Consider the following 25287-nt stretch of genomic DNA (forward strand, 5'->3'; position numbering starts at 1 on the left):
GGTCTAGAAATACTGCAACAACGTTAAACCCTTTGTCTAAACCCACATTAATAATACTTGTCAATAATATCAATGCATCCTCCTTCTTTCTATTCTTCCGGAATCCAAGCTGATTAATATTCAAAAGGTTAAAATTCTCAAGAAATGTGGTTAACCAAGAACTAAAAGGTTTTTTCAATAAGACGAGAAATAACTGGCAAAACTGATATTGGGCGATAATTACCAAGACCATTTCTGTCACCACCCTTATAAACCAGTGCCACTCTTGCATACTTTAAACAATCTTGAAACTTACCTTGTCTGAAACAATCATTAATAAATTATGTGAGAATGCTAGATATAGATGGAAAAATGTATTCCAGAATTTTTAACTCATCAAGTCGCTACCAGACAAACTATTTTTAATGGCGTAAATGGTATCCCTTAGATCGTCCGCGGTAATCCTCTTTAGATGTAACGATACATCTACGACCCAAAAGGTGGATAAAAAAGCTCGACCTTACTACTAGGACTTTCTGTTCCATTTCTGTAGCACTTTCTTTACTATTACATTGTGTTCAGCGTAGTTGAAAGGTCTGGAAATTATGAGTAGTATCCCATCTCTGCTTTCTGCAACACCCATAGCTTAGGATTCCTACAACACCCATTGCAGATTAGCATGGGATTTCTGCAACATGCCCTCCTCAGTTTCTACAACATGCCCTCTTTTTTTCAATATGATTTCTGCAACATGCCCTGTTACTTCACGCGTCACACCCCTGTATATTTCTATGAGACTCCTCAGACGTCACGACCGCCACAGGAAGAATAGCACTGGATTTCAAACGGAGGCCTCTGACGTCATGCGACACACCTCTGTGTATTTCTACAACATGCCCTTCCTTTTCCCATAGGATTTCCGCAACAAGCCCAGTTACGTAATGCTATACACCCCTGTATATCTCACAACTATTTTTCATGGCGTACATGGTATCCCTTATATCGTCCATCGTAATCCTCTTTAGATGTAAAAATACATCTATAGGGGGCGGTTAACTGGACCCAAAAGCTGGATAAAAAAGCGCGACCTTACTATTAGGACTTTCTGTTCCATTTCTGTAGCACTTCCTTTACTATTACATTGTGTTCAGCGTAGTTGAAAGGTCTGGAAATTATGAGTAGTATCCCATCTCTGCTTTCTGCAACACCCATAGCTTAGGATTTCTACAACACCCATTGCAGATTAGCATAGGATTTCTGCAACATGCCCTCCTCAGTTTCTACAACATGACCTCTTTTTTTCCATAGGATTTCTGCAACATACCCTGTTAGGTCAAGCGTTACACCCCTGTATATTTCTATGAGAGTCCTCTGACGTCACGACCGCCACAGGAAAAATAGCACAGGATTTCAAACGGAGGCCTCTGACGTCAGGCGACACACCACTGTGTATTTCTACAACATGCCCTTCCTTTTTTCATAGGATTTCCGCAACAAGCCCTTTTACGTCACGCTATACACCCCGGTATATCTCCATGAGAGTCCTCTGACGTCAAGACACAGATAGGAAAAATAGTATTGGATTTTAAACAGAGCTCTGTGACATCACGCGACACACCCATGTGCTTTAAAGGGTCAGATAAGTAGAGATACCGACCCTTTAAGCCGTCACACCTACGCAAGACTCCATGAGGTGTTTAAAATGATTAGGAAATGCATTTAGGTAAATAATGGGACAATATCTAAGGTATTAACACACAGGATTTAAAGGCATAATTTTTAATAAGAGATGCCTGAAAGATGTCTTGGGGGGAGAGTGGGAAGCGATAAAAGAGGGGTGCTGTATGACTTCCATAGTTTACCATGGTGTTTTTCATTACCATGGACTAGTGTACTCTAGAGCTTAAAGATAAGGTGGGAGGTGTTAAATGAACTTTCGGTAAAAGGGGAATGAAATCTAACATCTCTGTCTAAGAAAACTTGCATTTCCTTAACAAAAGATTTTAATATAGCATAAATTTAACTCCATTATCAAAGGCGCCCCTCCTCTAGAACTACTGGCTTGGACCCCTCTCCTCCCATCCTTCTTTAATTTATACATGTTATTGTTTATATTTTATCCCTTTGTAAGCCTTTTCAGGTTTCGTTTCGCTTCTTTTGCATTGTCCTGTCTCAAAATGTTGCATTTTCGTAATTTCCCCAATTGCATATTTCCCTTGGGAACAGTAATTTCTCGAAATAGAATTTCCCCTTTGCACGTTATGATTTTTTTGCTGAAAAAATGCAAATTGGGTTGCGTAAGGACTGAGACAAACCGCATAAAGGGGCGGACACTCCCTCAAAGGTGGCCAGGCCCGTACCCGTGGTAGGCCACGGTGGGCCGCGGCAGGGGTGACAATAAACAATAAACACTTGAAAATAACCGCTTTCTGCAACGAAAAAAAAATATTATAAATAAAATTTATAAATATAAATTATATAGAAAACTGGAAAAATAACTAGATAAGAAAAGGCGGTGCTGGCCTGGCGATGGAAAAAACGGCCGTCTCCCCGCACTCACGCCCCCCTCCCCTTCCCCAACTACAGGGCTTTCTCCAGAACGAGTTGTTTCAGAGGCGACAATGCCGTATGAGGCACGTCCGTTTCTAAAACTTGTCATTGACTTGAAGCTGGGTGAATATAATATCAAGAAAAAATCAATAAAAATATGAAAAAAAGCTATATGTATTGTAGTCTCAATATGTATTTTATTGCGTAAAAATTTAGCTCTAATATCAACCTTGATCTCTGGAAATACTTGCTTGGCGTCCTCTCCCCCCATCTTTCCTTAAATTACGCAAGTCATTGTTTATATTTTATCCTTTTATAAGCCACAATACTGCCTAAAAATTGCATCTATTAGTTTTTTTTAAGTGGATAGAATTCAGCCTTTATAGCTTGCACTCTATACCTCTACCAAAATACCCATACAGGTAATCATGTGCACTTGTCCCAAAGAAATTCCAAGTTGTCCCAGATATACAATATACTTGAGACTTAAAAAAAAGAGATTAAATTTTCCAATTCCAGTTGTCAGTTTCAAATCTAAGCACTTTAATCAAACAAAATAAACTACCAACTCCGGCAAATTTCTTTCAAGAAATAATTCTCTTCGTCTAGTTTTCCGTTCATAATTCCAAATTTAGCAGAAGTAAATGTCACTGAAGCATTATGCAAGTTAAAACATTTCAAATAGGCATAAAAAAAACTCTTGATTGATGATCAAAACAGCAAGCATCTAATGTGACAAAATGGAAAAGGAAATATTTTCTTTCCAAGCAAGCAGTATCAGAGAGGTAGCAGGCTTTTTTTTCTTGGAAGTTAGGTATAGAATAGCTGATTTAATAATATTGGTTTCGACTACCTGAGTTCCAGACCAAAGAATGTGGGTAAATTACAAGAGTGAAAACCAGTCCTGGTGTCGAAAAGAAAAATAATCAACAATATCTAGCATTTTGTATCTAAAAAAATTCAGCCAAAGAGGAAGGCTAGTGTAACAATACGTGTTTGATCTTAGTTTCAAAAAAAAGAAAAATAGCGCTGTATTTTAAACGGAGGCCTCTGACGTCATGCGACACACCTCTGTGTATTTCTACAACATGCCCTTCCTTTTTCAATAGGATTTCCGCAACAAGCCCTGTTACGTCATGCTACACACCCCTGTATATCTCTATTGGAGCCCTCTGACGTCAAGACACAGATAGGAAAAATAGTATTGGATTTCAAACGGAGCCCTGTGACATCACGCGACACACCCCTGTGCTTTAAAGGGTCAGATAAGTGGAGCTACTGACCCCTTAAGCCGTCACACCTACGCAAGACTCCCATGACACACCCCTCTGGATCCTAATGACGTCACAACAGTTACTCCGTTTCAAACGCTTAAGTGTAATATGCTTGACGCAATTTTATGTAACCCTGTGAAAGGAGCCCATTGGGGAATCCCCGCTTATAACATAACGACAGCACACACCTTACGCAAGGATTGTGAATCACTGTCACTTAATACCCATTTGACATCTCATTTTTCACCTGAAACGGTCAACATATTTTTTCAATCTTTCTTTCTTTAGTTCTTTTTTTCTATAGTTCTTGACCCCGCCCGGACTCGAAAGGTCAATTTTCTTCCAATAGAACTGCACCTTAATCAACTCGTCCATGAGACCCTTAACAATATTCCTTTCCAAGAAATAGTTTCTATATAATAGACATTACCATACAATATAAATTCCCATGTTCCAATCGATTAAATGATTTCCAACCCTTTCCGCATGAGAGCACAAGCTTCCCCAGTCTTATAGATTCTTGCATTAATAAATGCAACTGACAGTTTTCCGCACTAATGCGATCTAGAGATGCAGAGGTTACGTAGTTTTGCTGTTAGATTTTTCATTATGTAAATAATTATCTATTGAAGAATCGTCCTAGATTAATAGGGGTAGAAATACACCAGATTTTTTACATACGAAATTTATTGATAAAAAACGTTATAAAACAATGAATCACAGAAAAAGCAGTTGAAAACACGGCAAAACATGAAAAAACTGATATAGGCTAAAATATATGCAAAATATGCGTGAATTAAAGAAAGGTATGAGACCTAGCAGCTAGCAATACCGGTTGGGATAAAGTTGATATTAGATGCAAATTTAGGATATATTAAGAGCTTTGAAGGAAAATACCCCATTTTCATTGAGCTAAATTTATGAATATTTCACAATATTCTAACAATAGGCCCCATCCTCCATCTATCAATCATTTCCAAAGGGCGCCATGAAAATAGATGGAATTTTTAGGCATTATTGTGGCTTATAAAAGGATAAAATATAAACAATAACATGCATAATTTAAGGAAAGATGGGGGAGAGGACTCCAAGCAAGTTTTTCCAGAGAGCGATGTTGATATTAGAGCTAATATTTTACGCAATAAAATACATCGTGACACTACAATACATATAACTTAATTCCATATTTTATCGATTTTTTCTTGATATTGTATTCACCCAGCTTCAGGTCAATGACACATTAAAAACGAACGCGCCTCATACGGCATTGTTGCCTCTAAAGCAACTCGGTCTGGAGAAAGCCCTATATTTGGAATAGGGGGGGCGTCTGTGGGGGGGGAGATCTGCCGTTTTTTCCATCACAAGCTCAGCACCGCCTTTTCTTACCTAGTCATTTTTCCATTGTTTCATATACATTTATATTTATATTTTTTTTTAAATATTTTTTTTTGTTGCGCAAAGAGGTAATTTCCAAGTGTTGAATTTTGAAGTGTTTTTGATTTATTGTCACCGCTGCCACGGCCCACCGCGGCCCACCGTGGGTACCGGCCCGGACGTCGCGGGTACCGTCCGCAGGCCGCCTCCGACGGAGTGTCTGCCCCTCCGTGCGGTTTTTCTCAGCCCTCACGCCACCTATGGAGTATTTTCTTTAAAAAAATATCAAAACGTGCAAAGGGGAAATTCTATTTCGAGAAATTACTGCTCCCAAGGCAAATATGTAATTAGGGAAATTATGAAAATGCAATGTATTGAGACAGGACAATGCGAAAGGAGCAAAACGAAACCTGAAAAGGCTTACAAAGGGATAAAATATAAATAATAACATTTATAAATTAAAGAAGGATGGGAGGAGAGGGGTCCAAGCGAGTAGTTCCAGAGGAGGTGCCACTTTGATAATAGAGTTAAATGTATGCTATATTAACAGCCTTTTTAACAAATTTTAACGGCCGTCCTTTCCCCACATACGCCCCCCACCCCCACCCCTCCCCTAACTGTAGGGCTTTTACCAGACCGAGTTGTTTCAGAGGCCAGCATGCCGTATGAGGCGCGTTCGTTTCTAAAATGTGTCATTGACTTGAAACTGGGTGAATATAATATCAAGAAAAAATCGATAATCGATGAAGCTGGTGTGAGACCTAAATCAATGAAGTCCAGGCGGGGTCAAAAACTATAGAAAAAATAACTAAAGAAAGAAAGAAAGAAAAAATGTGTTGAACGTTTCCGGCGAAAAATGAGATGTCAAAATGGGTATTACGTGACAGTGATGCACAATCATTACGTAAGGGGTTTGCTGTTGTTATGTTAGCCATTGGGTTCCTGTCACAGGGTTACATAAAATTGCGTCAAGCATATTACACTTGAGTGTTTGAAACGGAGTAAGTGGTGTGATGTCATTGGAGTCCAGAGGGCTGTGTCATGGGAGTCTTACGTAGGTGTGACGGTTTAAGGGGTTGGTAGCTCCACTTATATGACCCTTTAAAGCACAGGGGTGTTTCGCGTGATGTCACAAGGCTCCGTTTAAAATCCAATACTATTTTTCCTATTTGTGTCGTGACGTCAGAGGACTCTCTTAGAATTATACAGAGGTTTGTCGCGTGACATAACAGGGCATATTGCAAAAATCCTATGGAAAAAGGGAGGGCATGCTTTAGAAATACACAGAGGTGTGTCGCATGACGTCAGAGGGCTCCGTTTAAAATCAAATGCTATTTTTCCTACGGCTGTCTTGACGTCAGAGGACTCTAAAAGAAATATACAGGGGTGTGTCGCGTGACGTAACAGGGTATGTTGCTCAAATGCTATTGAAAAGGAGAGGGCATGTTGCAGAATTCCCATGCAAATCTACTATGGGTGTTGAAGAAAGCAGAGATGGGATACTACTGATAGAAATAGACAAGCCGCTGAAACAAAAGGAAGCAATACAATGAAAGCAAAAATTTAAAATAGAAAGTATCTATCAGTGTTGGGTGATTATCGATATCGAAGTATCACACCAAATATCGATATTGAATATCGAAAGCTAAATATTGATAACTAAAACAATATTATTTCGGCTTTTTCGGGTTTCTACCGTTGAAAATCTAGCAGAAAATATTCAACTAAGAAAATTTGTGCGCAAACGGCTGAGAAGAAGAATAATGTATTCAATCTACTGACTCATATATGCTGATACACAGCATACATAGCTGTATCGATATGTTGCAAAAGCCTGTTCTCAAACTAAGTTTAGTGTGAGTTGACCCTCAAATGTTGCTGAGAGCTTCCAAAAGTCTTTGCTACATAAAATATCTTCTAAGCTTATAGGCCTTGCTCAGATAACACTCAAGATTAGGTCACGGTGGCCATATACCTCATTTTGACGTTTCTAGAAGTTGTGTATTACCTATGACGATCATCTCGAAGTTGAGAGTAAAATAGCATGAGACGTGGATTGGGCCTTCCTGGAATCTGCAGCAACAGATGCAAGTACAGCCACAGCCCCTGTAATTCAGCTACTATAGAATCAAGCCAGTTTGTGGGGAGCATACAACGAAGTTTCAGTAGTCAATGCATATTAAGCCTCGTCAGTAGCTGCATCTATCACGGCTCTCCAGATTTTCAGTAGTTCCAAGAAAACAGATCCCATCATGTCGTGGAGGTCTTGTGATATGGGTCTAAGAAATACGTATACGAACTTTTCATAAAATTAGTATCCATGTCCGCCACCAATGTCCTTTCTGAAATTGGATTCCAAGCCTGATCAAGTTAATCAAATAGTTCGTGGTAACAAACTCTAAGTAAGGGGCAATTCGGCCAAATAACAACCGAAACTCTAAAACACAGAATTTTGATAACAATAGATACATCAAATGAATTGGTTTCTTATGTTGACTCCAGATATATAAAATTTATCAAGTTTCAATCACCCATCAAAAGCTACGAGTGTGAGAAAATTTGTATGAAACTTTACATAGAAATTGGGTATAGAAAGAGTGGAAAAGTCCCTAAAAAGTCAAAGGATCTTCATAAAAATCGCACCATCAGATTCGGGGTATCAGAAAACCATACTGCAAGTATTTCTTGCTCCCATCTGCAAAAAGGATTTTTTTTAATTTTTGCCTGAAGAAAGATGACATATGCGTGTTAAATAGTTCTGTTATTTTTTCCTTCTTTCTTTTGCCAGGGGGATCGCATCGAACCAATGGTGATATAAGATCGAGAGAGGGCTTACTCAAACGGAAATAACAGTTCTAGTTCCCTATTTTGTGATCAAAACGATAGGAGGGAAACAAAATTTCACCTCCCTCCCACGTCCTTTTACCCAAAGTAATCCGATCAAAATTTTGAGATACCCATTTTGATCAGTATAGTTGAAAGGTAAAGTAATCATGACTCTAGGGATGACACTGCCCTGCACGTCCCTGGGGAAAGGGTTGTAAGTTATGAAATTTGTTCAGCGTTTACATATAGTATTTGTTATTGGGGAGTAAACAGACATTTTTTGGGGCGGGTGATTTTACTGTGGAAGGAATTTTCTGCGGAGGGAACTTTATGCTGGATGAATTTCCAAGAGGAGAATTTTCCGTTAGGAGGGAAGGTTCTGGAGATGAACTTTCAAAAGAAAACTATACACGGGGGAATTTACCGGAATTTTTATACGAAATTCATTTTATTTGACCTACTTTTTCTTTGCCAATTCAACTTTATATTTGTTTGAATTATTTTCCAATATCTCTTTTTGCCTAGTTGAAGACGATTTTTGTCATGAAAACAAATAAAGCATGGCTTTATCGGCCACCAATTCGAACGTTTTATTTGTTTTTTTTTTACATTCGGCCTAAGATGTAATACTTAATCTGGCCCAAAAGGAACAAGACCTTGTTTTACAAAAGCAGCATGACGAACATTCTATATATTTCCTAAATTGAGGTTTATAGTTTATATTATTAATTGTGCATCAGCTATTGCGGAAGAGGGACGGTGTTTTTAATATTATTGTTTTTATTGGTGGGGAGAGTGGGCTTGAACCTCAAAGTGTGATTTTTAAACCCAAATTTTCTAACTCTCTATTTGTCAGCAGATTAACACAGATTGAGGCTTGGGGTTGCGGGAGGGGTAAAAATTACTCTGAAATCCCTCTTGATTCCAGACAAAGTTTGGAAAGGTTGGTGGAATCGTATTAGGAATAGTTCTAGGAAATTTAACTTGGCGGCTGTGTGTGAGGTGCTCTCGTTTGAAACTTAGGGAGTGATAACCTTTTCATTAATTTTTATTTTATCAAAAAAATTTTACTGATTGAATACTTTTGCTTGAATGAAAGTAAAGAGCTACAGTTAAACTTAAAACAGATAAATATCATTCCATATTACATTTTATAGCGGTTATAAATACTTCTTTTCCCTTATCAATGGCCCTTGTGTCTGAGCAGTTTTTGTTACAGAATTAGAACAAATAGTCAGATTTTAGCTTAAAAAGCGGGACATTATGAAGTGGGAAGCCCACTTCATTTGTTTTTCAATCATGCTGCGTCACAGAGGATTGATAGATGATAGTATGTCGTTTTGTTTTTTTCTTGGAAGTAAATAATCATATTGGTTTCGACTACCTGAGTTCCACACCAAACAGTTTGGGTATCTTACAAAACAGAGGAAAAATAACAAACAGCATCCTAGCATTTGGTGTTTTTCACATGGTTTTGGTATAGAAATAAGACAAAATTGTTGTAATCGTTAAAATTATTGTAGTAATAAGTGTTTGATCTCAGTTTCTGGATGATCATGATGATGAACAAATTGAAGACCCCTCTTGACTGTTGAGTCACTTGGGTCTTCTTTCAATAAATTTTGGTCCCGCTTTGGTTAATAAATCATCTATAATCTCCTCCATCATATTAACTAGTCATAGCTATTCTTCCCATCAAATCTTCCTACCTCTCCCAACAATAATAATAATAATAATTTATTTTCTGCCCGCTTTACAAATGGAGGCAAAGAAGTGGAGTAAAAAAGAAAAGAAAAAAAAATACACTCATCAACAAGCAAAAGATATTTACACTAACTTACAAGTGCATTACAAGACGAGTTAGAGGTGAGTCAGCAAGAAACTGCATGCTTCGGCGGCGAGCTCTTGCTTCTATCTTCCCAATTTTAGTCACTGGGTCAATTATTCCATAGCGGCTGCTAATATAACTATTTGAAAACCACAAATAAAGGTAAACGTAACAAAAATTTTGCCAACTTATAATAATGGGTACGCAGCTGTCGTTTTTGTGTAACTTATAGTAACCCCCAAAACGGGTATATATATAGAAGGCGTAACTACAGCGTTGAACATTTTAGCAAGAGTCGATTTATTAACACTATTTCTCAAGCTTACTGCTTTTCATAACATTTTGTAAGAGACCGAGACACATTATCTTTAATAAGCCCAATAGGGGGTCTAGTTGTAGGACCATAATCCATGTCTAGATACCGCAAACGATCCGATTCATAAATAACAATACCTTCTGTATCTAGTGAAGTAGAAAAACTATACTTTGCAGGCCTGTTACGTATGCAAAACTCTGATTTAGATACATTTACAGCAAGGCCAATTAACTTATAAAGTTCAACAATCTTAGCAAGGTTATCCCGTAGCCCGGAAATAGAAAAGCTAAGTAGCAGTAAGTCATCAGCATATGACAAATAACTGATATCTAGTCCATCAAGGTTGAAGGTTCCCTTTAACTCTAGTGGCAGTATATGTGGCGCAATTGAATACAGTTGGGCTTAAACAAGAACCCTGTCTTAAACCTTTAAGCAGTGGTAAACCTTCCGAAAGAATAGGACAATTGTTTTGCTAATGTCTTCCTAACACAATACGGATAACTGTATTACTGTACCAAAACTGTAGAATAGACACTATGTAAGCATCAGCGCCACAATCCAGAAGTGATAAACACGCTTGAGAGTGCGAAATACTATCAAAAGTGGCAGAGATGTCAACACTGCAGGTAAACACAGAGACAACTTTCACAGAAGCTCTGCGCATAACAGTCCGTATATTACGGTGAGCTGTGGCACAGCCAACATGAACTCAGACCCAAGCTGCTTGCGTTCCACTAGACATTCTGAGGCAATCAATGACAATAAGAATTTTTCGATAAATTTACTAAATAAGCTTGACACTGTAATTGGTCTATACGAATTGCACAGGATCGCATCCTTATTTTTCTTCAATATAGTAGTTGTAATTCCAGCACAGAAATTACTTGGAACAATCCTTTGCGAGATGCAGATTTGAAAAAGCAAAGCGAGGTGATCCATCAATAGATCAGATGCATTTTCCAGGTTATCACTGAAGATTCCATCAGCTCCAGCAGCTTTCCCACTCTTTAGCTTGGATATTATATTACAGACTAGCCTCTTAGAAATACTAATTTTACTACGAACGTGTTCGGTACTTTTTAGGCGTGAATTTAGTTGCTGCGTAAATTCCTGGTTCACAGAAGCATTGGGGCTCAGAAAAGACATTTTTGTAGTGAGTGACCCATTCGTTTTCACTAATACATGAATTACGATTAGAATCAAGAAATTAATTTTTTTACCCTTTCAATAGCTTTTTTGGGTTACGCTGCAACTCATTCGACTGGTTTTCTAAGGCCTCAGCTGCAGTCTGTTCAACGTGGAGCAAGAATTGCTTTTTTGCTAATCAATAGCAATGGAAGACATACCAAGAACGAGGCTTGTTACAGTCTTTCTACACTCGATACAAAAATTTACTACGTTGTTTTGCACTCTTAATATTAGGGTCATTCCAGCCAGGTTTTCTGGTTCCTGCCTTAACACGGATTATAGGGACAGCAATTTTCTGGGCAAATTTCAAAGCATGAATAAGTTACATGTGCAGATTTCTAGCCCAATCCTATCTTTACTCGTATTCACTGCTAGGAGATGGAAGGAAACTCAAATTTTGGCCAGTAGCTCATCGAGTACGTCGTGATATCGTTCTTTATTTATTTTCTTCCATTCACTAGTTTCATGCCAATCTTGACGGGATTTACGAAAAACGAACCGGAACTGGAAACTCAATTCCAAGGTGATCACTGATTGTGCAGTCGTCGTGCACGTGGGCTTTGAGAGTGTCAAAATCTGGCGAAGGGATGTTCAAAACAAAATGATCAATGTCTGACGTAGAGCCCAAGGCTGAATGGATGAACGTAAAATCACTATTTTTGGGGGTTACTCTGAAAAGGGAATCGGGTATTGAGGACAATAATAATTAGTACCGTGTATCGTGATCGGAAGCCTGGCCGTTAAAATCACCGCAGAACAGAAAGTGTTCATTTCTATGTCTCCGTACAAGGCGCCCGAGCCGATAGCAAGCGTGGCTAAATTTACGATCTGAGACAGCTGTGCGGTAGTCTGTCGGCATAAATAAACATACCAGGATAAGGCTTGACGGCACTGGCAGCTTAACAGCAATAAAAAAAGTCACAGCTTTCAACTAGAGAAGGCGATAAGAGGGAGTCTGCAAACACAGCTAAACCGCCACTAGGGTGACCGCCAAAAAAGTTCTTTTTAGCTGGCTGAAAGAAAGTACACTTACTTTTCATTGTTGTGTAAGAATGCCCTACTTATCAAGGCTAAAATTTGGTAGTGTGCTATAACTGAGGCGTTGGTAAGATCGGTGCTCAAAATCCAGTGACAACTGGTTTTTATTATAAAATAGAATAAAAGGAAAAGAATATTGTAATTCTAATTACTCTGAATTCTTCCAATACCTCCTCTAGGTCGGCTAATCATATATTGTGTGTTTCTGTTGTTCAATCCACGTTGTTTACGGAAAAAAGGATTAATTTAGTTCTAGGGTATCAATAATTCTAATTGCAAGCGTTACTCTTGAATAATTAGACAAGACTTGGGTCTTGTCTAATTATCTACTTAAAATTATTGTTTTTCGGAAACTAGGAATAACCCTTTGATTAGATCTCAAGTTATTTGCTTAAATTAAACCAAGCTCTTATTTTTATATCTTGAAAAAGAGGTTAATGCTCTTTGGAACTTCGATAAACTTAAAATTTACCAGGGAAAATTGAATCTATCTGGGCGTAAAGGAATTGAAATCTTTAATCGGACAATATAATTCCCCTTTGTTCCCTAACCTATCTGTACAACATCGAGTTTGCCTTTATATAAATAGCTGGCACGGGATAATAAGTGCAATAGTGGCTGAAAGAGGAATGAGGTCCCTTTGCGTATAAACGTCAGAGAATACACAAGGGAGGAGTGCTGTTAGTGTCTTATAGTCACAATCTTCTTATATATAAAATTTTAATAAATGCCAGGCAAGTTCCATGGGTCACTAGGCTGGAAAAGGGAAGCATAAAAGCTCTCCTAATCTACTCTTCTTGGTAAAGGTTTTTTCTCTTCTTTAAACCTTAGGCTATTCACAAGTTTCTGTTTCTGGGACGAAACTAATTTTATTTCCATTTCAACCCTTAAACTGTTGTACCTTGTCTAGATGACCCTAGCCTTGGTTAATTAATATACTCTAATCGATTTATAAACCCAAATCACCAAATATAATAAAAATCTAGAGTCCTAAGCTATTTACGTGCGTATTTTCCTGCTTTTAATCTGTTTTAATTCGATTACGCATCCTTTAATTAATAAACCCTTTATAAGTCTATTGACTTATATGGCTTATTTAGAGTCTATTGACCCTCTAATGGGAATTTCTACCTTGGCTCAAATTTTTTTTTAAATGTCTCAAATGTAAGTATTAAATTAATTCAGTATTTTTCTCAAAGGTAAATTTAGACAGACTAGTGGTAGCTTTTATCCTAATCATAAAGAAAAACACTTACTCATTCTAAGCTCAAGACTACCCTTATTCCCCGTAAAAACCACTATTTTATGATGTGTCTTGTTTTGTCATTCTTGTCTCCCATTGCCTAGAGACTAGTTTTTATACAATCCTTTTTTTAGTTCTTTGGCCAATCAATGTCCTTTGTTAAAAAAGACCGTTACTGCTTTCAGTATGTTCAAAAAACCCTGTTTTGATACAATTTTTATCATGTGATATTACCACGTGATATTTTTAAGTATTCAATCTGATTTTGAAACAGGGTGGTTTATTTGCATTTTATGGAGACATAAATTGTTGCAAAGTCAAAGACAAGTTTGTACCTTGCTGAGCCAAAGGTCTTTCTTTGTTCAACAAAGATTTCACAATTTTGAATTTGTTATCTTTACACAAAAGTCATAATAAGGCTTTGTTATTTTTACAATTTAGTTAGGCAATAATAAGGCTTTTTCACAACCTACCACACTTAAATTCTTAGTTCAGTTATTGTTTTCTTAAAGGAAACTATAAATTTCCTAAGAATCAATTTAATTCAATTTCTTCTTGTTCTACTGTTACGTGAAAAACTTGAGACTTTTGTTTTCTATAGTCTACCTATGGTTTTCTTAATTTTTTAATATTAATCCTATTGAAACTAGTCTTACTAAAGAAAAAAGTAGATAAAAAATATTGAAAGTAAGTGTCCAATAATTAGCTATTTTCTTTCCTCTGTCTTCTCTTTCGGAAATATGCATTTTCCTCAGTTCATCTAGGCCAATCTTCGTCTTAGAGTTGTTCTGAAAATATATAGAGATTAAATCTTCGTCCCAGTCATTATTTATCCCGGTTAGGGAGAGTTTCCTGTTTAGTCCTATTATAGATATATTTGAAGGCGCTATTTCCCTTACAATGTATCCTCTATACATCCAATTCATCTTTAACATTTCTGCTGTTAGAGAACATTATTCTGGTAATTCTACAATTGAGCTTCCTTTTATATATGTGAATTTACTGTTTTTCTCTGTTTTGCATTCGAAATGTGTTCTTATTTCTTCTTTGAAAGGAGATGTGATGATATATTTTGCCCTTCCAATTCTTTGAATTAAGATTTTATTTTCCTTTATAATTTTGGTTGCACACTTTTTGCACACTAATCTGCTATTTTCCATATAGTTTGCTAAACTGCAGGAATTCATTCGTGTGCTTCTAATAAGAAATTGGTGGTTGCATAATAACGGTACAATTTTGAGGTTATGTTCTTTTTCTATATTGTAATCTTCTAAGAAATATCTAGTTTGATCGTTATTCAGCCCAAAATATTTTAATTCGTTTTCAATTTAAAAAAAATACGAAGTGTTTGACACTGTAAATGGTATGCTGAACATTTCGTATATTCTGAGGCCATCTTGTTTATTTGATATTGAGAAATCACAAATTACTAACAATTTCAATTGTTGGGTGGCCACGTTGCAGGTAATCGATTTATAAAGTTCTCATAGCCGTAACGTCTATAATTAACCGACATTCTATAGCCTATTGGAAGTGAATTAATAATTTCGAAAATGGTTTTGAGCATGTCTGCAGGATTTGTAACAATAAATGGGAAACTTTTATTTTCTGCTTGAAAAATAGAAAGGATTACTCTTTCTTTTTTCGTTACTAACTTTTTTATTTGAATCGAGCTTTTTGTCACTTCCTTGTTTATCAGTAGTCTTAGAAAATTTATATCATTATTCTCTCTGGATATATACTCGATAATACGTTTGGAATACCATCCCAAAATTCCTAGAGTTTTGTTTCTTCCCATTTTTCATTCTCTGTCAAGGTCACTAATTATGTAGATCGGTCAAAAATATGTATCAAACTTTTCATTCTTTGCCGTCAAATAATCGACTTCATGAAGAATTTTTTCTACTTCTTCTTCAGTTGCTAATCCTGTTACCCATCCTATCGTTTGCCCCAAAAATGGTAATAGACTTCGTTTGTTTCGTTTTGTATTTTCAGTCATTATTTATTCTAGTATTTTGAGAATTCCTTCTCCTTCATTTAATTCTAAATGTAATAGTTTACATTTATCTATTACATATTATTTCAGGTTATGTATTTCTCTGATTTCTGTGAAATTCTTTTTTCCCTTTTCTAAGTATTTTCCGACTATTTGTTCCATAATTTCAATATTTTCGACATTCGAGATGATCAAATTTGTATCTTCTACATCAGATCTGAGGCTTTCCATATTAACATACCATATTACCTGATGTATACCGTTAACTGGGAAAATTTGACCAATATCCTTGAAAGCTATTTGGCTATGTATTTCTGTTTCCTTAAGCATTATCCCACTTGTAAACAAGGTCAGCCAAACAAACAGGGTTCTAACCATTTCTGAAATCGTTTTATGTCTTTTAAATATAGCTTAACATGGCAGGCTACAAGTGTATTTTATTTAAAACTTTAGAAAGGTCTGTAATTTTACATACCCATGACACAATTAGCATTGAGAAAGTTGAATGTCTTATAATATGATATTGTAATTCTTGTGAATTTTGACCTCCTGACCATCGCTGTTTCCATATTACCAATACCCAGAGTATGTTCCCATTGGTAATATGATTAAATTGTGTAATCGACGTTTGCACTTTCATATCAGATTTATGCGGCGATAACGAATTATTTTAGTCTTAGCTTTGTAGAACTTGACCGCGGGGATCGTTGCTTGTATCCAGGCTTTCCCAATATTATTTTACAGTAATTTGTTCTTAAGTGATGTCCAGTGTAAAGTGTATAATATTTTTAACGAGTGAAGGGAGGGTCATTCTACACACTCACGATACTGTTTCTTTAGACCAAACCGAAAACCTTAGGACTTGGAGTAATTCGTCCTGTGGAGATTGCCCCAATAATCTTCGTTGTATGGTTTTAGTCCTTGGTGGAATTTCGTTGTCAGCCCTTGAACACTTTCATACAAATTTGGTGCGAAAGGAAACCAAGTTATATACTGTTCAGGTTGCAGACTTTGCGGGATTTTGTGTAGTTCCTGAGGATACCAGTCTGGAGCAGCCCTTTGAAGGTTTAATTTTAGAATAAGGTATGTTTATCAGTTATTAAGGTTTTGCCATTTTCCGTCAAGAAAATCCTTTAAACTAGGATATTTATAATTTAATGGTTATGTCTTATCCATTTTTTCATTAATAATTCTTTTCTTCTGTTTGTAATTATTGCTACTTGTTTGCACAGAAGTATTTCCTTCTGAATTTTCATTTATTTCATCACTGTCAATCCGGTTAACAGTTTCAACTTGGGATTCTGGTACACTCAATTATGTGGGTGTTTCTGGGTTACTAGAATCACTCGACTCTCTCAAAGTACTTAAGTAAGGTTGATTTATATTCTGAGGCCCCCTATAGAAATTATTTTTCGATGAACTCTCTTGAATGACCTACACTAAATTATTAGGTAAGATGTTGATTTCTAGTACTTTTTTTGTTGCATTGTCCTGCTTGGTTCTATCGGGCCCTTTGTATTTGTTGGCTGACAAATATTTCTTGTACGAGGTTAGAAACCCATTCATCTTCTGAAAAAAAACCCGTCCCTCGGATTAAAAAAAATATAGTCGACTACAGTTTTAGCTTCGAACCCATGGAGTAGGAAAAAGGGTGTATACCCTTTTTCCTGCTATCATCTATACTAGTGTTTAGCGCTAATTGAATGAATGGTAAGAATTCACTCCAGTTGCTTCCATGTGTTTCGTCATGATAATGCGTCAGTATTCTTTTTACGCATTTTATTCTATTTTCTGCTAACCCATTTGATTGGGGGTTTTTAGGGGACGAATGTATGATTTTCAATCCTAATGCTTTGGCCCATTCATTAAAGGTTTTGCTTGTGAAACATGAAGCATTATCCGATAGCAGGAAATCCATATTCCTGAAATGTGATATAATTTCTTTTATTATAAATTCCATAACTGATTTTGACCTGAGGTCTTTGAGTGGTGCTATGACTGTATACTTAGTGAAATGCTCTACTGCGATAATTATATATTGGTCACTGTTGGCGCAAATTTTCAAAAACACAACTTTGTTTTAACTTATCCAAAGTTTTCACATTCCCCATATGCGCTCCTAGGAAAAGGCTCTTATGCATAAGACTAATGATTCCACTAATTATTTTTTTTCGTTGAATAATTTTATATTGATGCATATGTTTTCCTTTCTCTGAATCGTCAATTGCGTACAATAAACGATCTACTAGGATCAATTGGAGATCCCTTAACTACTTTACGAAAAAAGGACTCCCCTTCCCCAAATTTGAAGTTTCTGGTATGTTGTTAAATTGATCTCTGCCCAAAACCTCAAGATTTTGGAAATTCTCCGGTATCCTGCGGCTTACCCCTCTTGGTGTCTAGGTCTGCGGGTATTCCAGACCCATCCCAATTTTTCGTGCCAGTGACTCCTTCTTCGCAACCCCCACCACTGGAGCTTGTCCTATCCATAGGGGTTCACCCCTTTCGGAGTCTGGATCCGTGGGCGTTTCGGACCAAGCCCAGTTATACCTTGTGCAAGTGACTCCTTCCATAGTCCTGGTCTTCGCAAGTTCCACTGCCAGAACTTGTCGTCCATCGAATTCAATTTCACTCCCCCGTAAAATTGTCCTGCCTTCAGTTACACACGTGTGTGTACTGACCTTTCCACTGGCTTCATCCAGTTTGCCATGAATAGACCCAGAAGTCAAGCATCTATCACTGACAGGCCGGTTCCCTCTCACAGAAAGGAGATCCTCTTCAGTAGTATTATTACTATTGAATTCACCCCTTTCTGATGTTTTGTTAGCTCCGAGAATGCTTGAGCTAACCATATTTGACTCACACCCCTCACAGGGCCTGGTCAAAACAGTCTGGCTCGACTCTTCATTTGTACCCTCCTTAAACTTCTCATTATTTTTATATGTATCTTGGGGAGATTTTAAGCTTAAAAGTGTATTATCTAATTCCATTATTTCGTTGATTGCCACCTTGATCTCAGTGTCTTCTAGTTGGAATCTTTTCATTTCTTCTTTACTTATCCCAAAGAAATCAATTGGGACTTCGTCCCCTAATAGATCTAAATATTCTACTTCTAACTCATCAAAATTTATGTACCTATTTTCCAGACCAAACTCTGAGCTAAGGCGACTCAAAAAGTCAGCAGGATTTCTACTAGTGCTAATGTGATGATAAGTATATAAATCGTTGTCTAAGAGAACCATAATTCTATATAATTTCGAGTGAAGGTCTTTGGACCTCTTAAGATACGTGAGAGCAGCGCAGTTTACAAATATATGAGTTCTCGTGGCCCATAAATATCCCTTTTGGAAGTGCTTTAAACTTTGTACTAAGGTAAAAAGTCCCAGTTATGGTTATCAAACCTAGAGGCTGCACCACTCAGAACTTTTGAGTATGGTGCCACTGTTCGAAATCTATCAGTTGTTTCGCATTGTTGTATTAAAATTGAAGCAATACTTTTTTCCGATGCGTCCGTGACGAGGTAAAATTCTTTGTCTTTATCATAAAATTATAGAAAAATACTATTAGGATTTGATAGTTCTTTCTTTAATTTAATTTCTCGAAAGCTACGCTTTGTTCTGGGCCGAAGATAAAAGGAATGTTTTTTCTAGTTAGTCGTATTAAAGGTTCGGCTAATTTTGCCGAACCTCTGTAATATCCTGTTAAGCTTAGGAATGACCTAATTTCTGTCACGTCACTTGTTGGTTCTAATTTTTTTATAGCTTCTAATTTTTGGGCTTGTGGTTTTACTCCTTTAGTGGAGACCTGAAACCCTAACAAGTCACATTCTTCTGAAAAAATTGGGATTTGTCAATATTAAGTCTTAGATTAAATTTTATTGCCTGTTGTAAGGTTAGTTCAATATGTTTCAAATGTTCTTCAAAGTTCCCTCAAGTATGTATTGTCAAGTCGTCTACATAACTTGAAAAAAATGAAGAAAATTCGGGTCCATAGACCTGATTTAAAATCCAACAAAGGCGCGAGGTGAGAAAACTGACCCTTGTCGTACGCGTTTAAATACATAAGAAATACCCTTATTTGAAAAACTAAAATATTTTTGTCTTTCTTCAGCTAAGTTACAGTGACTAAACCCATTTCTAATATCAATTATTGAAATAAAATTGGTGTTGTTAGATAGATCAGAGACGACCTCTAAAATCCAACGAATACCCCACTGTGAGTCTTTTATTGCTTTATTTATTGCCCTTAAATCTATAAGAAATCGCTGTTGCTTTCATCCCACAAATTTTTTGTTGGAATTTTCCCATCCTTTCCGGGTTTCCCTATGCAAAATATTGGAGCTGTATACTCGGAACGTCTCATTTCAATTATTCCTACTCTGACCATTTCGTTTATGGGTTTTTGTAAACATTCTGTCATTAAAAATGGTACAGGGAATTGTTCAACACATTTAATAGGTATATCTATATCTAGGTATATCCCCTTACATCTTAAAATCCAGTTGCAAAACCTCGTTTCAGTTTTAACAAGACTGTCTCTACTGTTTGTTTTTACTTTCTGAACTTAACGGGCCTGTTTTAATTCTCTTCAAAAATTCACTGTCTTCCCATATTATTTTATCATCCTCTATAGAGAGGGTTCCTCTTTATTTTCTATTAATCCTGCTGCTAAGAGAGTCGTATCCTTTAAATAATTATTGTTTGTTACCTCACATGAACCAATGGTTTTGCCTCGTTGTAAGTTAAGAGGTTCATCGCTAGTATTAAAATAAACTATTTTTACTGAATTTTTATAAGTTTTACATAGTGACGGGGATATGTGTAATTGTGTCTCAATATTTGGTGTAAATATTATAGAGTCGCCATGAGCTACAAAGGGTTCTGATAGATTTGATAACTTTGTCTTATTGATTTTTAAACAGTTGGCCTGAATACAGGTTTGTTTTGAATACCGTCCCTCTTCCTCAAACTTCTTCAGTGAAAAAGCAAGGGAATTTATTTTCTGCTTACTTGTGTTCCCTAAAGAAATTTTATTATATTTTAAATTTAATGTACAATCTAGTTTGTTTAGAATATCATATCCGATGATTACATCGAATTTCAATTCTAGGACGACTAAAAAGTTCCAAAATAATTTTTCATTTCGTTTTGCCTCATCTGCAATGCAGAATACTACATTTATTTCCCCTATTAGTGGTAAAGTCTCTCACCTTAAAGATTCACGATTCGGGAGGATGGTTTGAGGCGTCTACGAACAACTATTGGAAATTTTAGAAATATTTCATCTTTTAGTAAGCTCCTTTGAAATCCGCTATCCAGAAAACATTTTACAAAAAATTGGTCTGGTATTTTAGCAGTCCATATAAACGGAAAGGAACTTGGTTCAGTGTTATTTTCCTGTAACGTAACAAAACAAATATTTTCATCTAGATTCGAAGGAAGTTTTGTGATTTTGTTTTCAGGCTTGGGACTTACCTCCCCTAAGTCCTTCCTGATTAGTTTTTTTTCAATAAGACTTGGGGCTATACATTTGTCTGCAGTATGCCCTAACTCTTGGCATCTTATACACGCTGATTTTTTCCAGCAATATTTTCGGTAATGTCTGAGTTTCCCACAATTTGTACAAGTTGGGGTTTTGCAACCTACTCTTAAGTGTCCGGGCTTCCCACAATTAAAACATTTTCTTTTTTCGTAGTTACAGTTTTCTCTTGTTTTTAAATCCTACTCTGGAGCTAGCTCCTTGTTTTGTAGGGAAATTTTTGTCTCTTGAGTCTACTACTGCTGCTCCCAAAGACCTGTCTGAGAAGTCCCTATACATTAAATAAATTGATTCGAATCTTTTTTCTAGTGCTAATAATCCATCCTGGTCGTCTGAGGCCTTAGATTGTTCTAGTACTCTTCTTCTAATGGAAGGGAGAGTACCACTTTAAAAATACTAATTGTTATGTCTTCTTCCCTTATACAAGGAGAATTTTTTCCATAGTCTATTGCCATTCCCCTGATCCGGGAGTAAAATTAGTGTACCAACTCAGATGGCCTTTGTTTCTCGGATAATAGTTCTTGCAGTTTTTATGCGTCTGGTTTTTCATGTAAAAAGGCTTCTTTTAGAAGTCTTTCTAAATTGTCTAAATCTCTGGCTTTAGAAATTTCTAAGCTCATTGCAAATCTTTGGATTTCTCCCCATGTATAGCAAATAGCTTGATTAATCATAGCAATGTCATTTTATTCTAAACTCCTTTGTATTTGTTTAAGGGTCGTAATCCACGAATGGATTTCATTTGGATATGTTAGTAACGAGATGGGAGGTGCCTGTTCTAAAAATTGATTTTGAAACCTACTTGTGACGGGGCGTCTCTATATTGCTCTTCTAGAGCGTTAATTCTAGCTTATGCACTCTCTTCTGCTCTTATTCTCTCCTCTTGCGCATTTTGTAGTGCAATTTCTAACTCTCTAATTTTGTTTTCATGTGAACTCATGATGGTTCTATTCTTTTCAACTCTTAGTGTGGGAAACGTTTTGAACCGTTATATTGTTTTAAATCACTAAAATGAGTTCGTTCATAAATTGTGTGAGAATTAGCTCAGTACCTTGATTTAAATTAACCCACAAGACTAGACCCCGGCACCGCACCGATGAGGGAAGACCGGCAGCGGCGAGGCTAAAAAAGCGCGCCGCCACCGCCCGCCGGTAAGATGTCGGCGGCGCGCCGCTGGCTCAATCAATTTTAACCGCAAACATTAATGTTTTCATCAGCCTTTCTCAAATCATAGCTTAAATTTATAACAGATTCGAGCCTATTCATGAGTTCAAAAATTTACAAGTCGCTGGCTGGAAACTGGTCTTCTTCGTTATTCATCAAGAGAATTAGAAATCTGGTAGAAAGGAAATGGCTGTGGCGTTTCAGAACCCTTGCATAATACGAGTAGTTGAAGTATCTATTAGCTATGTATTCCTAACATAAATAATTATCAAAAATAGTAGTTTTTTACATCGAGCAATACTGCACACAAAACTTCAAATACCGTATCACAAAATTCGTCAGTTATCTGGGTAAAAACTTTGAATATAACTTTGAACTTGGAAGCTTAATTTTTTCATAATGCCCTTGGCCTATATCTTTTTTGTAACCTTTAAAACAGTTGAAATGGGCGACTTTGATATTTATTTTTTTTTTTTTTTTTTGCTCTTTTGGATTCCTAAAAAGCCTTCTTGTATTAAAAACCAGTTTTTAATAACAATTTAAAAAATAAAGGCATTTTAAAGTTTTTTTGGCTTTTTTACAGAATATATATCATTTAGGATAAGGCTCAACTGTTACTTTTTTATAGCTTCTAGTTACCCTTTTGGATAGTACTAATTTTTTCTTTTGGGATTACATCCAAAATTATAAATTAGTAAATACCTAATGTCCGTTGAATTGTAAACTTTGTTTAAAAGCACTATACTCATCAAGCGGAGAAATACATTGTCAACATTTCACATAAGAACACTTCAATTACAATGAAACAAAAAACACTTAATGATTTATTCGGTATGAAGCAAAATGAAGTGCCAGCTATTTTCTTAGGTAACAAATAAAAAGCTCATCCGTTTTAAATGTAATTAAATGAAATAATATGCAGACTGAAGTATCTCCAGGAAGATGTTGAGATTTTCTTCCTAGTTCGTCACTTTTAATCCAAGCGAAAGGTTAGGGCACTTAGTATCAGTTATTGAGTTTATGCTTTGATTTCCAAATGCTCACAAAAATTACCAAACTTAAGAAAGTCGCAACAATAAGTCACCTGTAGTCAAAATACTCTTTGATCCCCGGTCAGGCTCAAAGCTTCTGCTATGGTCATATCCATAGAAATCTCCAAAGAATTTCTTCTTAAAATAGCTTGTAAGCATAGTGAAGGGTATTTAGACTTTTTTGCTTTTCTTCGAACCTTCGAAAAAAGTCTTATATTATCCCGAATGTCACATTTTTTATGTTTTCGTATATTTTTGGTCATCATTTGTGGGAGGATCGAATTTGTTAAGCCACTGACGTAAGAACGTTGCAACATCTTGTACCCTGAGATCATAAGACTGTCAAAGACTCCTCCTTGAACCTCCCAAATTGAAAGCTTTCAGTATGACCTGGCCTTTTAATGTAACTTGGGCACTGGACCAAGGGCGCCATTGTCACTCGAGCACAACGTTAGGTGGGGTTGTCGATATCACTTTCGTCACACCCATTCGTTTTAGTGTGGACCTGCCTGGTACTTATGAATGAATGTTTTCAAAGTAAACCCGTTTAATCAATAATAAAAAAAAACGGGTTAGACGTATTTGTCCCTTTCGGTTTGGACGATAAACCATACAAGTGCTGTATCAAGTATAACTCACGAAAATCTTGTTAATTTTTGTAAACTTTTCAACTTTTTGGTATCCTAGCTTTCAAAAAAAAAAAATCAAGGTACTATCACTTAAATATAGTAATTCCCGATGCCCCCCCCCCCTCTGGATATCATCTTGATAGGATACCGTCTCTGCTTTAAATAAAAAAAATAATTAACTTATTGGTGTCCCTGCTAAAAAAAATCGAGGTATTATCATTCAAATATGATAGCTCACTACCCCCCCCCCCCCTTTGGATACCACCTTGATAGGATGCCGTCTCTGCTTTGATAAAAAAAAATTAACTTTTTGGCATCCCTGCTTTCAATAAAAAAAATTTGAGATTTTGTCATTTATATGTAATACCTCCCTAACCCCCCCCCCCAACCTCTGGATACAACATTGATAGGATACCGTCTCAGCTTTACATTAAAAAAAAAATTTACTAAATAATTAACTAGGTCTCTATATGGTTCAAACAAACACGCAAAATAATGTTAAACAGCATAGTGTTCCTTGAAAAAAAAAATTGAGGGTATCAGTAAAGGGGTACAAACACAACAACAAAAATGTCGAAATTATTCAGATATACATCAAATTATTGGGAAACTGAGTCATAGATTCGCCGTAGCATTCAATAAGATCCAAAAAATCTAATTAAAAAGGAGCACACACAAAAGCCAAATTAGGCCAGTAGCCTATGAGAAATCGCAAAATACCCAAGACAATGAACAAGTCCCAATGGGGGGCCCTGGGTCTATCCAAATATTTCAATGGTTTCCCAGGGACTTTGATATAATTTTATTCCGTCTCCACTTACATCCACTTACATCCACTTACATCTGTCTCCATTTACAATTTATTTATGAATCATATTTTTGGGGTAACTTCCGCTTCAATCTGTAATTCCCCAACCTTGTACATAGCTTAGTCTATAGCTAAATTTTGTCTCAATAGAAGGTTTTTTTTTGGGGGGGGGAGGTAAAATGTTTCACAAAGAAGATTGTATTTTCTATCAGGCGTTCAACAATTGAGTATTTAATATTAAGAAAATCTTACTAAAGACAGCAAAGGAAAAAAAATTCTGCAAACTTACAATTCAGCTGTAGAAACAATCTGTCAGCTGTCAATTTCAAAATCCAACTGAAGGCTGAAGCTGTATAGTAATGAATGCGTTCTATAATTGTAATCAACTTGAAAATAAAATTCTTGACTACGATTGATGAAGAAATAGCGATTGGGAAACTGCATTCGAAACTCATTTATCACGTATCTGATTTAACGTCATTTCATAAAGACGATACTTTTTTTGTCA

This window comes from Artemia sp. Qi Xiang Cuo, chromosome 20 (genome assembly GCF_049724085.1).
Source record: "Artemia sp. Qi Xiang Cuo chromosome 20, ASM4972408v1, whole genome shotgun sequence".
In the NCBI taxonomy this organism is placed as follows: domain Eukaryota; kingdom Metazoa; phylum Arthropoda; class Branchiopoda; order Anostraca; family Artemiidae; genus Artemia; species Artemia sp. Qi Xiang Cuo.